Source organism: Hypanus sabinus, chromosome 4, assembly GCF_030144855.1.
Source record: "Hypanus sabinus isolate sHypSab1 chromosome 4, sHypSab1.hap1, whole genome shotgun sequence".
Classification (NCBI taxonomy): Eukaryota; Metazoa; Chordata; class Chondrichthyes; order Myliobatiformes; family Dasyatidae; genus Hypanus; species Hypanus sabinus.
Window position 1 is genome coordinate 31,330,091 of NC_082709.1, and position 16,235 is coordinate 31,346,325.

Below are 16,235 nucleotides of genomic sequence, written 5' to 3' on the forward strand. Positions count from 1 at the left end.
TTTAGAATTTTATACGTTTCAATAAGATCCCCACTCAATCTTCTAAATTCCAGCAAGTATAAGCCCAGTCGATCCAGTCTTTCTTCATATGAAAGTCCTGCCATCCCAGGAATCAATCTGGTGAACCTTCTTTGTACTCCCTCTATGGCAAGGATGTCTTTCCTCAGATTAAGGGACCAAAACTTCTCACAATACTCTAGGTGTGGTCTCACCAAGGCCTTGTACAACTGCTGTAGAACCTCCCTGCTCCTGTACTCAAATCCTCTTGCTATGAATGCCAACATACCATTTGCCTTTTTCACCGCCTGCTGTACCTGCATGCCCACCTTCAATGACTGGTGTACAATGACACCCAGGTCTTGTTGCGTCTCCCCTTTTCCTAATTGGCCACCATTCAGATAGTTATCTGTTTTCCTGTTCTTGCCACCAAAGTGGATAACCTCACATTTATCCACATTAAATTGCATCTGCCATGAATTTGCCCACTCACCTAACCTATCCAAGTCACCCTGCATCCTCCTCACAGCTAACACTGCTGCCCAGCTTCGTGTCATCCGCAAACTTGGAGATGCTGCAATTAATTCCCTCATCTAAATCATTAATATATATTGTAAACAACTGGAGTCCCAGCACTGAGCCTTGCGGTACCCCACTAGTCACTGCCTGCCATTCTGAAAAGATCCCATTTATTCCCACACTTTGCTTCCTGTCTGCCAACCAATTCCCTATCCACATCAATACCATACCGCCAATACCGTGTGCTTTAAGTTTGCACACTAATCTCCTGTGTGGGACCTTGTCAAAAGCCTTTTGAAAATCTAAATATACCACATCCACTGGCTCTCCCCTATCCACTCAACTAGTTACATCTTCAAAAAATTCTATAAGATTCATCAGACATGATTTTCCTTTCACAAATCCATGTTGACTTTGTCCAGTGATTTTATCGCTTTCCAAATGTGCTGTTATCACGTCTTTGATAACTGACTCTAGCATTTTCCCCACCACTGATGTCAGGCTAACCGGTCTATAATTCCCCGGCTTCTGTCTCCCTCCTTTTTTTAAAAAGTGTGGTTACATTAACCACCCTCCAATCCTCAGGAACTAATCTAGAATCTAAAGAGTTTTGAAAAATTATCACTAATGCACCCACTATTTCTTGGACTACTTCCTTAAGCACTCTGGGATGCTGACCATCTGGCCCTGGGGATTTATCTGCCTTTAATCCCTTCAATTTACCTAACACCACTTCCCTACTAACATGCATTTCCCTCAGTTTCTCCATCTCACTAGACCTTCGGTCCCCTACTATTTCCAGAAGATTATTTATGTCCTCCTTAGTGAAGATAGAACCAAAGCAGTTATTCAATTGGTCTGTCATGCCCTTGTTCCCCATGATCAATTCACCTGTTTCTGACTGTAAGGGACCTAAATTTGTCTTAACCAATCTTTTTCTTTTTACATATCTATAAAAGCTTTTACAGTCAGTTTTTATGTTCCCTGCCAGCTTTCTCTCATAATCTTTTTTCCCTTTCCTAATTAAGCCCTTTGTCCTCCTCGGCTGGTCTCTGAATTTCTCCCAGTCCTCAGGTATGCTACTTTTTCCAGCTAATTTGTATGTTTCTTCTTTGGAATTGATACTATCCCTAATTTCCCTCGTCAGCCATGGGTGCACTACCTTCCCTGGTTTATTCTTTTGCCAAACTGGGACGAACAATTGTTGTAGTTCATCCATGCGATCTTTAAATTCTTGCCATTGCATATCGACCATCAACCCTTTAAGTATCATTTGCCAGTCTATCTTAACTAATTCACGTCTCATACCTTCAAAGTTACCCTTCTTTAAGTTCAGAACCTTTGTTTCTGAATTAACTATGTCACTCTCCATCTTAATGAAGAATTCCACCATATTACGGTCACTCTTACCCAAGGGGCCTCCCACGACAAGATTGCTAACTAACCCTTCCTCATTGCTCAATACCCAATCTAGAATGGCCTGCTCTCTAGTTGGTTCCTTGACATGTTGGTTGAGAAAACCATCCTGCACGCATTCCAAGAAATCCTCTTCCTCAGCACCCTTACCAATTTGGTTCACCCAATCTATAAGTAAATTGAAATCACTTATTATAACTGCTGTTCCTTTATTGCACACATTTCTAATTTCCTGTTTAATGCCATCCCCAACCTCACTACTACTGTTAGGTGGCCTGTACAGAACTCCCACCAGCGTTTTCTGCCCCTTAGTGTTATGCAGCTCTACCCATATTGATTCCACATCCTCCAGGCTAATGTCCTTCCTTTCTATTGAGTTAATCTCCTCTCTAACCAGCAAGGCTACCCCACCTCCTTTTCTTTCCTGTTTTTCCCTCCTGAATATTGAATATCCCTGGATGTTGAGCTCCCATCCTTGGTCACCCTGGAGCCATGTCTCTGTGATCCCAACTATATCATATTCATTAATAGCTATCTGCACATTCAATTCATCCACTTTGTTATGAATGCTCCTCGTGTTGAAGCACAAAGCCTTCAGGCTTGTTTTTACAACACTCTTAGCCCTTATACAGTGATGTTGAAAAGTGGCCCTTTTTGATTTTTGCCCTGGATTTGCCTGCCTGCCACTTTTACTTTTCACCTTACTACTTTTTGCCTCTTCCCTCATTTTACACCCCTCTATCTCTCTGCACTTGTTCCCATCCCCCTGTCACATTAGTTTAAATCCTCCTGAACAGCAGGACTTCCTTAACTTATTTCTATTTTCCTCTTCCTCGACCCTAACACCTTGGTTTCCTTCCCCTTGCCAACTCAGTTTAAACCCTCCCTAACAGCTATATTAAACAATCCCGCCAGGATATTAGTACCCTTTGAGTTCAGGTACCCTTCCTGTTACAAGCCTAACAGGAAGGCTTGGATAATGTGAAGCACCTACTAATTTTGCCTAAAGGGATACATTGAACATGCACAATTGAGCAATATTTTAAGGAGAAAAAAAACGGATAATAATGCTTTGTTGATAATGATTATTGCCCTGTCCCCCTCCCCCACTGTTATCCAAAGTCCATTAATTATATTAATAATTTACATAATAAATCAGCATAATATTTTTGTCATGTAACAGTACAAGTATATTGTAGCCTGTATGCTGAGGTATCATTCTGATATTAAAAATTTATGATTTTCATCAGGTAATGTGTTATATGATTGAGGAAACCAAGAAAAATAATTAACTATCAAACTCTGCTGCATGGAAGAAGTTCTCCGGAAAGGATTCATTTGACATTAGGCAACCGCTTGAGATGAAGTGAAATAAACAACAAGGAACTGTGATCAGTCGAAGTGATGACTTGAAGCAGTGAATGAGTTTAATGTCTTTCCTGCTGTAACCAGTATCAAAAATGACTTTGCTTCCTTGAGGCAGACACTGACAACGATGCCTTCGAAGGGATGTCTTAATGCCGAGGATTTTCAAGAACATTCAACTGAGGACTCTCAAAGAACAGGCAGAATTACACCAGAAGACTGAAGTCAGAAGCCTTCAAGAAGTCTTAGTGTGAAATTGTTACAAGATTTCTTTTCTAAAACAGAAGAGGTTTTTGCAATTGGATCATTATCCTGAAATGAATTGCAGCATAAAGGTTATCCATGGCATTGAGCTTAACACTAGTCGTCACAGGAGCTGCATGGAATAAAGTGAAAATGACCACCGTCGTATCTTGTCAATTTCCATGAAACATCAACACCTGCTTCACAAGACTAGTGCCTACCACATTGACTTGCACACTGCAGTCTCCTCCTCCACTACCATCGTCTAACATGGCGATTATCAACTTCAAACACCACCTTCTTGTGCAGCAACATTTGCCTTTGGCTGCTCTGCCCTTTTTAAGTGTTTGATATATTCAAAATTGTCATTTCAATGCAATTTTATATGCTTTGACTTCAGGTGACTAAAGACTTTAGAGCTGGGTACCTAGCTAAATTTCCATGGCAAATAATAGAAAACCACCTCTTGCTATATTAATGTTTGCATAACAAAGAGTTCTTGATGAACATAGCATATATTTATTAGCTGGGAAAAACCTGTACTTAAGTTTTTTAAAAACAATCAAAAATATTAAGGCAATGTTACCTTCACTAACTTAATCCTTGAACATATCGAGGAGGATTATGGAATGATTTTACAATCCAAAAAGTTAAAGATGGTCTGATTTGTAAACATTCATTGGGGGAGAGAATGAGAAACTTATTCAACTGGAGAGGAACTCTGTGACTTATGCCTTGAACAGTGAAGTTAAGAAATATTTCTCAACATATATGGTGAAATTGTGAAAGAAGCTCCTATAAAAACACAAATACAGTTGAATGAATAATTGCAAACCAAAAACTGATACTACTTTGCTGGCTGATCCATACAAAGCCAAGGCAGGCGGCTGGCATTCAGATAAAAACCTGTCTTTCCCCATTAAGTGGTGCAACAGATTTGAGGGGCGATTTAATCTGATTGCTTGAGGTGCAGTTTTTGTGCTGCTAACTTTTATTTACCAGGACATGGCACACTTTTAGTTATTGCAATGTATTGCAAAAAATTGAAATATTATTACTATGAGTCCTAATCCACTTAACGAGCAAAGAAGTTCCAAATAGTTGCTTAAATCAAACATCTGTTAATCATTTTCTGGTTGTCTTTCCACCATCATGCCAAATCATGCTTGACGCCACACAGATGTGGAGCTTAAGTGCCAGACAAGCTGATGTAACCTCTGCTCTGCCAGTACAAATGAGAGAAACAGTTCATTAAGGGTAAAAAAAATAAAATAAATTTAGTAACCATGTATTGACGCTAATCCTCTCCACCATGCGGAAGGTTAGTATGAAATTAAAAATTGCTAATTACTGGAAAGTGAACCAATGTTGCTATACGTTGTTAAGTTTTCAGCATATAGAAAAAATCTAAACATATTAGACTTTGGAATTGAGAAGTATAATTCTGGTGTGAAATTAATGACTCTATCTAAGAATGAGAAAATCCAACTCATCAGTGTCTTTATATTCATACAGAACTAGGTTAAGCCACTTTCTGTTTTCATTATCTTGGCAGATGTTTATATGGCTAAATTTCAACAAGAGGCAGAGCTTTATGTTACTGAATACACAACTAAAACAGTCATGAACCACGTAAATGATTTGGCAAAATAGTGTCAAGTATTACTGTTGAATCCTGGCATATTATTTGTCCACCTTCAAATGAGTAAGGAGCTGAAAATCTGTGGGACTGATTGAACTTTGTGTAATATTCAATACTGTGGGCTCTGCGGTAGAGCAGTGGTTAGTGCAATGCTTTACAGCTCGGGGCAGTCCAGAGTTTGGAGTTCCAAGTCTGGCGCTGGTCTGCAAAGAGTTTCTGTCTGCCCTCCCTGTGGAATGGGTGGGTTTTCCCTGGGTGCTCCAGTTTCCTCCCAGAGTCCAGAGATGTACTGGGGAGGTTAACTGGTCACTGTGATTAGGTTAGGGTTAATTGGAGTTGAGGGGTTGCTGGGGCAGTGTGACTCAAAGGGCCAGAAGGGCCTACTGTGAAATATGCCACTAAATAAAATTAAATAAATATTAAATTTGTAAATTATGAATCAGGAATATATTACCATATATTATCATAGTTGAATGATGAAAATTCCACCAATAAAGCTATGTGAGTTTGATATGATACAACAGGTTATTTTCCAATATGCTTTTCCTCCACATTAGTACCAGCTCCACTACATTCCCATAATTCTGCATCCAACTTCAATAACCATTTAAAAAACTGGTTTTAACAGCTGGCATGACCACTGCTTAAACAAATAACTGTGGAACTGTGGTCAATGCTGACTAATTCTCTCACTTGGGATAACTCACAAGAAAAAATGTGAAATGTTGATCTTCACACTAACCTGAGCTTTCCAAACCTTGCAAGTTTCCACATCTCCTTTTATTCCAGGGATAAGGATGGTCGTTGAGAGCCCAAAGAAGGTATCTTTGTTAGTTACTTAACACACAGTTTCCACAGAATTAGTCACATATGACACTTCAATATCTGTAAACTCTGCAGCTGTGTGTCCCCTTTCTCAAAGCAAAGAGCCTCTGAATGTGACAGATCAGTAATCGGAAATGCAAAGGAACATGGTAGTCCCAGTGCAAAATTCCTTAAAGATTAATTGACAGGTTAAATCAGTAGTATGGAAAGCAAATACAATGCAGCATTCATTTCAAGGGCCTAAAAAATAAAAGCAGGGATGTAATACCAAGGCTTTGTAAAGCATTGGTCAGACCACATTTGGAGTATTGTGAACAGCTTTGAGGCCCATATCTAAAAATTGATGTGCTGGCATTGGAGAGGGTCCAGAGGAGGCTTACAAGAATAATGAAAGAGTTAATTGGTGAGGAGCATTTGATTGCTCTGGGATCTATAAAGAGGGATCTCACTGAAGATTACCCAGTACTGAAATACCTTCATACAGTGAACGCAAAGAGGATATTTCCAGTGGTGGGAGAGTCTAAGACCAGAGTGCATAGCCTCAGAATATAAGGATGCTCCTTTGAAACATAGATGAGGAGAAATTTCTTTATCCAGAGGAAGGAGAATCTGTAGAATTAATTTCCACAGACAGCTATGGAGGCCGGATCATTGGGTATATTTAAAACCAGGTAGATGGGTACTTGATTAGTAAGAGCATCAAGTTATGCAGAGAAGGCAGGGGAATGGGGTTGAGAGGGAACATGCTGTAAATCAGCCATGATCAAATGGTGGAGCAGATTCAATGGGCCAAATGGTCCATGTTTCGGCACCTTTGTGTTTTCTGCATAAAATAGCAAGCAGGTGAGGAAACACGCTTAGAATTTAGAATTGCTCGGATGGTATGATGTGATTGCACTGCACAGATGGACCACAAGGCTGCTAATTTTCCTTGTTCAGGTTCCAAATGCAGCTGGCCATAAGCCATCGACCTAGAGGCTCAGGAATTGATTTTGGAAGACTTTGGTGCCAATAGTTTATCCCCGCTTAAGTACCTCGTCACCTCAATGATCAGCAACCCGTGGAGGGGATTGGAATTACAAATAGACTGACTTCATCGCTCATCATCACTGTCCACCCAACCGATTCCCACAAAGAACGACAAAAGTAGCAGTTGAGCAACTGGGATTTAAAGGCAGGATGCCTCGTGAAGCAGATACTCGTGAAGCACGAGTGAAGCCTCGTGAAGATACCATCTTCAAATTGTAGGGTTATCAAGGAGAAATATCAATTCTCCACAACTACTTCTACCACTGAAGAGCTCAACATCTCAAATGACACCTGATGCAGAATGTCGGAAATCAGAAAAGAAACCGGACACTGCTGCAGAGATACACAAATTGAAAATTCTCACTAAACCATTGGAACAGGACCTACAGTATCATTCTACATGGAGTTGCAAAAAATTCTGTGGGCCAGTCTCTCTCAGTGCTATAGCAACTGTATGATTCAAAATAGTGACTTTTTATTCTCTCTTGACTGTAAGAAAACTCTGCAGGGACAGAAATACAAACGGAAGTGATGTCAGATGTAATGTTCAATTCAGCATGGACTGCCCAAGGGAAGATACAATAAAGATTACTGCATGGTTCTTTTAAGTTGTAAAGAACTGGGTTTAACTGCAAGTCCTGTAAACCACTGTTTAACACACCAGTCTTCTTTGTTCATATCACACGTCTTCATTACACTAGAAGCTGCAAGTTCATCAAACAGACATATGACAAGGAGTCAAGTTCTAGTATTTTATGCTTGCTTCATGCAAACTGACTTCCATACCTTTGCATCCCAGAGGGAAGGTAATGCCATCAAAATGTGGAACCAACCCTGGACTGTGCTTTACTGGTGGTTGCCTTTTCAGAAAAGCTTGAAATCATCTGCTGAAGCACCAAGGTCACTCATTAAAGACGGCTAATTTCCATAAGGGTTATTTTTTATTTGTAATCAAGTTAAGAGCAAGGAAAGAGAGGGAATGTATGAATGATGGCAGAAACAATTACTGTATATATTTATTCTCGCTTTTCACTGTGCACCACTCATTGTTTCACTTTACACAACTCTATGATTGATAGAGACAGGCATATCTATCTTTTCCTGAAAGGAAAGGTAAAAGGTAGGTCAACAGTAAAGGAAAATAATAACAAGTTCCTCAGGGAATCTGAGGAACTGAAATTAACTGAAACCATTTTGAAACAATAGCATGGAGTTTATGGTGAAGAAAACACCTCTCCGATTCAGTGCAGAGGCCACAGCATTGTATAGCTGCAGGGAAAATACTAAGTACAAATTAATTCTGTCAATGTTTGGGTTTTATTCAATGCTTTAATAACCTGCAAGAGTTTTGGATAGCTTGCATGCTTATTTTCTATTAAGATTTATTAGACATTTTTCATACTTAATTCAATTTTTCCTATTTTTCAGTGTCTTGTATTGAAAACGTTGACAGCTTTGACAGCAGACAAAGCAAGGGGTGGAGCCTTCACTCTTGTCAAAACTTTCACTCGGTTTGTAGTTGGGCTTTCTTCCACCTCACCGTCAACTGATTATGTTGCTCAAGGCCCTGCAGTTGCAGAGACAAGAAAGATCAAGCTTTGGGCTCTGAAGAAGGTAAATTCTGGGAAATGGAACTAGCAAGTGAGGCTCCTCTCAGAATAATCCATGCCAACACCTTTTCCACTGAATGCACATTGTTGTGTCCAAATTCATATCGAACCACACCTTCCACTGTCCTTCCAACTCAGTACAGTGGGTGGCTAATTATTCCCTCTTGTATGTTATGGCAGCGTGTTGACATTCTCTCAAACTGTAACCAAAATGTCTATACTATGAACAGTGTGCTATGTAATTTACTTTATGAATGTGCATTGACATGTGATTAAAAAATAGATAATAGGTGGAGTACCACAAACAATACTGATTTACAACCAAGAACTCCGATCTTCATTCTCATTGTTCCCATATGGTAAATTGCCAAGCCACAACATCACAATAGCCTGAACTTCTAATTGTATCATATTTGCATCTGCATTGTAGTCCAGAGATAATGCAAATTCTGAAAGTTTGAGCTCAGAATGCAGCGTGACGACTGTGCCGAACTAGTGGCTCCCTGAGCTAACAACCCCTCCTTGAGAAAGCAATTGAGCAGATTCATTGGCAGTGTCCTTTCATCGTGCAAAAAAGACAGAAGAAAGAAAACAGAGGCAGAAGAAGTAAACCAATTGGTCTGATTCTAATCATTTACCCACACAAGACTTGTTATTAAGGATAAAATGATAGACCGCTTGTTCAAGTATGAGCCTATCAGAAGGACTCACAAGATTTTGCAATGGGTAAGTTATGTACAACTATTGTTATTTTAAAAAGAAACTAAACCTAACAGATCCAATAAGTTCACCTGTGGCATCCCATTTAGAATCTTCTTACATCTCTATAGACATTACTTACTTATTGGGACACAAATGCATCTCCCAGCAGAGTAAACAAAGCAATCTCATCACGTTATCCCTTTCTCCCCTCTCTTGCATGCCCATGCTCTCTCCCCGCCCCACATACCCTGCCCTTTTGGTTCATTACCCATGTATCTGCAGTCAGGGGTAAATTATAGTGGACAGTTAGCACATTTTTGACATGTGAGATTACCAGAAGTAAAGCAGGGTAAGTAGAGGAAACACATACTAAGAGCGAGTTAGGAAAGTTTTTGAGATGAAAATAGTTCCTTGTGTGGCAAAGGAATCAAGGCTGGTTTAAAATCCAGTTAGCAGTGCAAGCCATCGGCTTGAAAGATATCAACAGGTCAGGTGCCTAGAAGTTTCCAAGTGAAATAAAAAGAGTATCAAGAAAGAGTGACAATCATGTAGTATTAGCTCGAGGCAGAGAGAATAGTGGGAGGGACAGGGAAGTGGAGACTGATTTTGCAGCAGAAACACAGAAAAATCAGCTCACTTCTCTGGGCCTTATAGTGACTGCTTACCTTAAAATCAGCCTTGACAAGTGTCACTGGTATTCTAGAAGGTTCCCCTGAGGCAACCTATTCAGAGCAGGTTTAAAACTCGATAGAAATCCATTGCTTGTCTTTTTCACTGCAGTTTAACAATAATGAAGAGAAATTTACAGCTGCTTTATAACTTTTATCTATGAGCCCTAGAAAAGAAATTTTATGCTGATTATATTATTTGTCTACATAATGTATTGTGTGGGGAATTCCACATTTGCAGCTAAAATCTTGTCCTGTGGCCATTGAACATCTTGCATCACACCTATTAATTTAGTTTTGAGAGAAGTTCTAAAAATAGTTTCAAAGGTTTCCCAACACTCCTTCAAATTTTGTTTCTGCAAAAGTTCAGTAAGATTATTTTAATGCAATAATGCTCAAGATAATCTATCAAACTGCCACCATGAGTCATGTTGTAAGTAAACATAATGAAACCAGGATGCAGTGCTAGAAAAGACACTGACTCAAAACCAAGCAACACACATAAAATGCTGGAGGAACTCAGCAGGCCAGGCAACATCTATGGAAAAGAGTAAACAGTTGATGTTTCAGGCCGAGACCCTTTGTTTTAATTTTGCCCATCTGATAAAACAGTTTGATTTGGGCATTATTTCTTACCAGCTCCATCCACTGCCTAGTCAAATGCTATTCATTGCATTGTATCTTAGATCAGAATCAGAATCTGGTTTATTATAACCAGCACATGTCATGAAATTTGTTAATTTATCAGCAGCAGTTCAATGCAATACATAATATAGAAAAAAAAGATAATAATAAATAAATAAATTACAGTTTGAATATATTGAATAGATTAAAAATCATGCAAAAAACAGAAATAATGTACATTTAAAAAGTGAGGTAGTGTCCAAGGGTTCAATGTCCATTTAGGAATCAGATGGCAAAGGGGAAGCTGTTCCTGAATCACTGAGTGTGTGCCTTCAGGCTTCTGTATCTCCTATCTGATGGTAACAGTGAGAAAAGGGCATGCCCTGGGTGCTGGAGGTCCATAATAATGGACGCTGCCTTTCTGCGACACCACTCCTTGAAGATATCCTGGGTACTCTGTAGGCTAGTACCCAAGACGGAGCTGACTAAATTTACAGCCTTTGGCAGCTTCTTTCGGTCCTGTGCAGTAGCCCCTCCATACCAGACAATGATGCAGTCTGTCAGAATGCTCTCCACAGTACATCTATAGAAGTTTTTGAGTGTATTTATTGACTACCATATCTCTTTAAACTCCTAACGAAGTATTGCCACTGTCTTGCCTTCTTTATAACTGCATCAATATGTTGTGACCAGGTTAGGTTCTCAGAGATCTTAACACCCAGAAACTTGAAAATGCTCACTCTTTCCACTTCGGATCCCTCTATGAGGATTGGTATGTATTCCTTTTTTGTACCCTTGCTGAAGACCACAATCAGCTTTTTCATCGTACTGACATTGAGTGCCAGGTTGTTGCTTCAGGGGTTCACTTGTATGTCTTGCCCACGAGGAATTGTCTTCCTATCCATACTGGTTTAACATCTATGTATCTACAAACTAAAATGGCTATGAAATAAGAGACTTCGTACCAATCAGTGGTGATTAATATTTTTGTCAAATTCACCACTGGAGTATCATCTGTTTAACTATTATCAGGGTTCAGCTTTGAGAGCCAACTCAAAGTAAAGCTTCGTATCAACCTTACAGAAAAAGATGTCAATTCTGTTAATTACTCTTGCAATAACATATTCTGAAGTGTAAAATAGTGTGGTAGAAGGAAGTGATATTTTTATGTGGTACAGGGAGGTGATATTTTTATACTTAGATTTTGATAAACAAACTTTTTACCAGTAGGGATCTGTGAAATGATTTATAATGTTCTCTAGTCCTAGCGACTCTGTTTAATTTGTAGCCTGGAGTATGAATTCAATTTTGTCCACCCAACCAAAAAAAACCCTAATCACTACAGTTTAACTACACTATGATCACTGCACTAAAGTGAAATTTTTAAATTCCAATTGTGTTCTTTAAAAATATGTATAATTTGTTTACGTTTTTCTTATAAATTCTGCTTATATGCTGCAACAGGTTTCTGATGTTGCTGTACCTGTGCATATGTATACTTGTGCATATGATAATACACTTAGCTAGACATAATTAATTCTGTATTTTCCATTTTGAAGTTTAAGGAAAAGACAATGGTTTGTAATGAGGTCCAACTGATTTTAAAATGCAATCATTTCATGAAGGGTTTTTTTTGCTGTAATGCAGGAAATATTTCTGTTCAGTGTTGCATGAATATACACAGTTGATGAATACATTGTTAAATTTTAAATTGTATTCACACCTGAATGTTGGCCTTATGTTTTGCCAAAACATGCACTTCCCACCTACAGTCTGTAGTCCCTGTCAAAAATAACACCAGATTAAACTCGCACTTAGCTTTTACTATCCCCTGGTTGTACAATAATTAAAATAACCTTCTGTTTTTTTGCTAAGTTGCTATGTACTTGTGAAAATATACCAGAAAACAATCAAAGCCAATTTTCATCCTCATTTTAGCTTAATGTCAATTTTATCTTCAATCCACCGTCACACACACAGTTCCACATCGAGGTTAGGAAAGTACAATCTAACGATGGCTTGCAGTAAAAATTGATATCAATGTTACAGAGAGGAGGAGCTTTAAAAATTAAATTTAATCCACAGCTATCTCCTGGCACACACCTGCTTCATATATGTGACATAACAGAGTTAGTGTAGTTTTTATTCACTTACCAATTTTCCAGGATGTCGGCATCACTGGTACGGCCAGCATTTGCTAGCCATTCCTAAATGTCCTTGAGAAGGTGATATTAGCCGCCTTCCTCAACTGCTGCAGTCCTTCCGGAGAATATACTCCCACAGTTCTGTTGGGTGTGGAGGTGTGGTGCTGTTCCAGACTTAAAATCAGCAACAAGGACATTTAATAAATTTCCAGGCCAACATAATGTGTAACTAGGAGGGCGACCTACCAGTGGTGGCACTCCCATACCTTTGGTTCCCTTGTGCTTTTCAATGCCAGAGGTCTTGGATTGAGGGACTTGTCAGAGTCAGCTGGTAGAATAACTACAGTGCATTTTGTAGGTAGTTAAAAACTATGGGTATGGTAGTTTGATCCTGAATGATTTGGATGGAGGTTACAATGCCAATTAAGTCATCTGCATTGCCCTGGATGGTATTGAGGGTCATAAATATCCTTGGAGCTGCATTCATGGGGACAAGTGGAGAATAATCTCTTTGTGATTTGTAGATAGAAGAAAAGCTTTGGTTGCCTAGAGCAATGTCACACACAAACAGCCAGCCTCTGCCTTGCTCTTGTATCTTTAGCATTAGTGGACAGGTACCTGGATAGGAAAAGTTTAAAGTTTAGAGGGATGTGGATCAGACGCAGGCAAACAGTAGCTGAGATAGATATCTTAGTTGGCATGGATGATTTGGGCTGAAGTGCCTGTTTTTGTGCTGCAATGTTCCATGACTCTATTATGACAAATTGTGAATTGAGTCAATAACTGTGCAACCATCAGCAAAAGCTTTTACTTCAAACCTTATCGCAGGGCTAATGATCAAGATGGATGGATGTAGGATATTGGCTTAAAGTACTCTTGCAATGATGTCCTGCGACTATAACAATTGACATCAGAGAACCACATCCACCTTCCTTTATTCAAGCTGCAAGGCCAATTATTGGAATGTTTTCACTTCGATGCCATTGGCTACATTTTTACCATGGCTCTATGAAGCCACACTCAATTAAATGCTGTCTTGAAGTAACAGTGGTCACCTGACTTCTGCAATAGGTCAGCTTACAGAGAGGAGGTGCAGCGGCTAACGGACTGGTGCAGAGCCAACAACCTGTCTCTAAATGTGAACAAAAGAGATGGCTGTTGACTTCAGGAGAGCGTGGAGTGACCACTCCCCGCTGAACATTGATGGCTCCTCGGTAGAGATCGTTAAAAGCACCAAATTTCTTGGTGTTCACTTGGCAGAGAATCTCACCTGGTCCCTCAACTCTAGCTCCATAGCAAAGAAAGCCCAGCAGCGTCTCTACTTTCTGCAAAGGTTGAGGAAAGTCCATCTCCCACCCCCCATCCTCATCACATTCTACAAGGATTGTACTGAGGGCATCTTGAGCAGCTGCATCACTGCCTGGCTCGGAAATTGCACCAACTCGGATCGCAAGACCCTGCAACAGATAGTGAGGTCAGCTGAGAAGATCATCGGGGTCTCTCTTCCCACCATTACAGACATTTACACTACATGCTGCATCCGCAAAGAAAGCAGCATCATGAGGGACCCTATGCACCCCTCATACAAACTCTTCTCCCTCCTGCCATCTGAAAAAAGGCACCGAAGCATTCCGGCTCTCACGACCAGACTGTGTAACAGTTTCTTCCCCTAAGCTATCAGACTCCTCATTAACCAGAGACTGGACTGACACCAACTTACTGCCCTCTACTGCCCTATTGTCTTGTTCATTATTTATTGTAATGCCTGCACTGTTTTGTGCACTTTATGCCGTCCTGGGTAGGTCTATAGTCTAGTGTAGTTTTTTTCTGTGCTGCTTTTACGTAGTTCAGTGTAGTTTTTGTACTGTTTCATGTAGCACCATGGTCCTGAAAAACTTTCTCTCATTTTTACTGTGTACTGTACCAGCAGTTATGGTCAAAATGACAATAAAAAATGACTTGACTTGACTTGGAATATTTGGACCCAGGCTGTTCTGAAGTGTGAACCTGTACTGAGGGGTCCTGGTGAAACCCAAACTGAGTATATATTTGAAAGACAGCTCTGCTGCTGTGTCCTACATTTCCCTTCTGTTACCAGTTTTACAAAAAATTCATCTACCAAATTCCAATCATTTTCAAAAATAATTTATCTTATTTTAATTGACAAAGTACCTAGTCATCACTGGTTCAAAAGGTACTCCTAGAAGATGATGTTTCCACAGAAAATTCTAGCTTCCCTAGGTGTAGCTTCACTGATAGACTCGAGCAAATCCTGACCCTTTTAAATCACTGCATTAAATCCTGAGACAACATGCTGTTACCCTTGTTCAATGAACAACCTCTGAATTGGAGGTATTTCCATTATATGTAGCTCATTCATAATTTTATAACAAGCTTGCCTCTGGAGCAGAACATGTCAGGTGAACGAAAATCACACACACACCATGCGACTTACAAATAAGCCTATTGTAAGCATTTATGTAAACAAATCAAGGACCGCATCATTCCATCGGGTATTCACAAGCCATAAACATTCTGTATAATTTCTTCTTCCCAAGTTCTAAAGGACAGAAGGAAATAACCCTTTTTGCATTTTTTGTTTTTTGCACATTTTTCAAACCTAAGAGCTGTTCACTGAACCTCTTCTTCAGCTACTCCCGCACCAGATTCTTATTAAGATTAATGCAGCCATCACTTCTTTTCTTCAATGGTATTGCAGCACGGCCAAAAATTAAACTCAACATAAACACTACTAAAACTTAAAGTGCATAGCTTCTTGGAAACTTTGATTCATTGCCTCAGGCCTTTGCAATAACATTCAATATGTAACTGAGAGATTGGGGAAGGATTGAAAGATTTGGATCCTGGGATTTAGGGCTCTCAGCTGTGAAGAACTTAGCTCTCCATTATATTAAAGAAGACTGAGCAAGTGGAATAATGCTAGCTTCAAAGCTGTGGGTGTGAACAGGCATTTTGCTTCGTTGATGGGTGTAGAACTAAAGAATAAGCAGAAAATGAGTCAGCCTCAAGCAAATGTAGACATTTCTATTCCAGAAGTTTTTGGAGAGGTGGGATACAATTACTAGAAAACAAAATCTGACTGACAATTAATTGTCATTAAAAAGCTAATAATAAATGTATATTTGCACTGCAGTTTTTCTGATGAAATGTATCCTGGCAATTCACGTTATGTAGCCAGGCAAAACCTTAATTTATTGCTGAGCTTCTGCCTGACTGAGGAATTAACTCTCATGCTAAGTGATCTGAATGGATAGAAACAGAAACATAAACATAGAGAGAGATTTGAGAGGATTAATTTATAAACCGGATTTGACACTGCTCTGTATTTACAATCAACGCTGTATCAAAAGGAAATGGTACAAGACAGCTCCCTCTATGGAGGATCATCACTCAGAACAAGGTCAGACTCGGATTCAAACGTTATATTGTC

At 39.5% G+C, this 16,235-nt stretch overlaps 1 protein-coding gene across 2 annotated transcripts in view; it reads right to left on the bottom strand.

The window, feature by feature from the left end:
- Window positions 1-16,235, bottom strand: part of znf385b (zinc finger protein 385B) — a 400,240-nt gene that overhangs the window by 246,585 nt on the left and 137,420 nt on the right. The window lies entirely within an intron of this gene.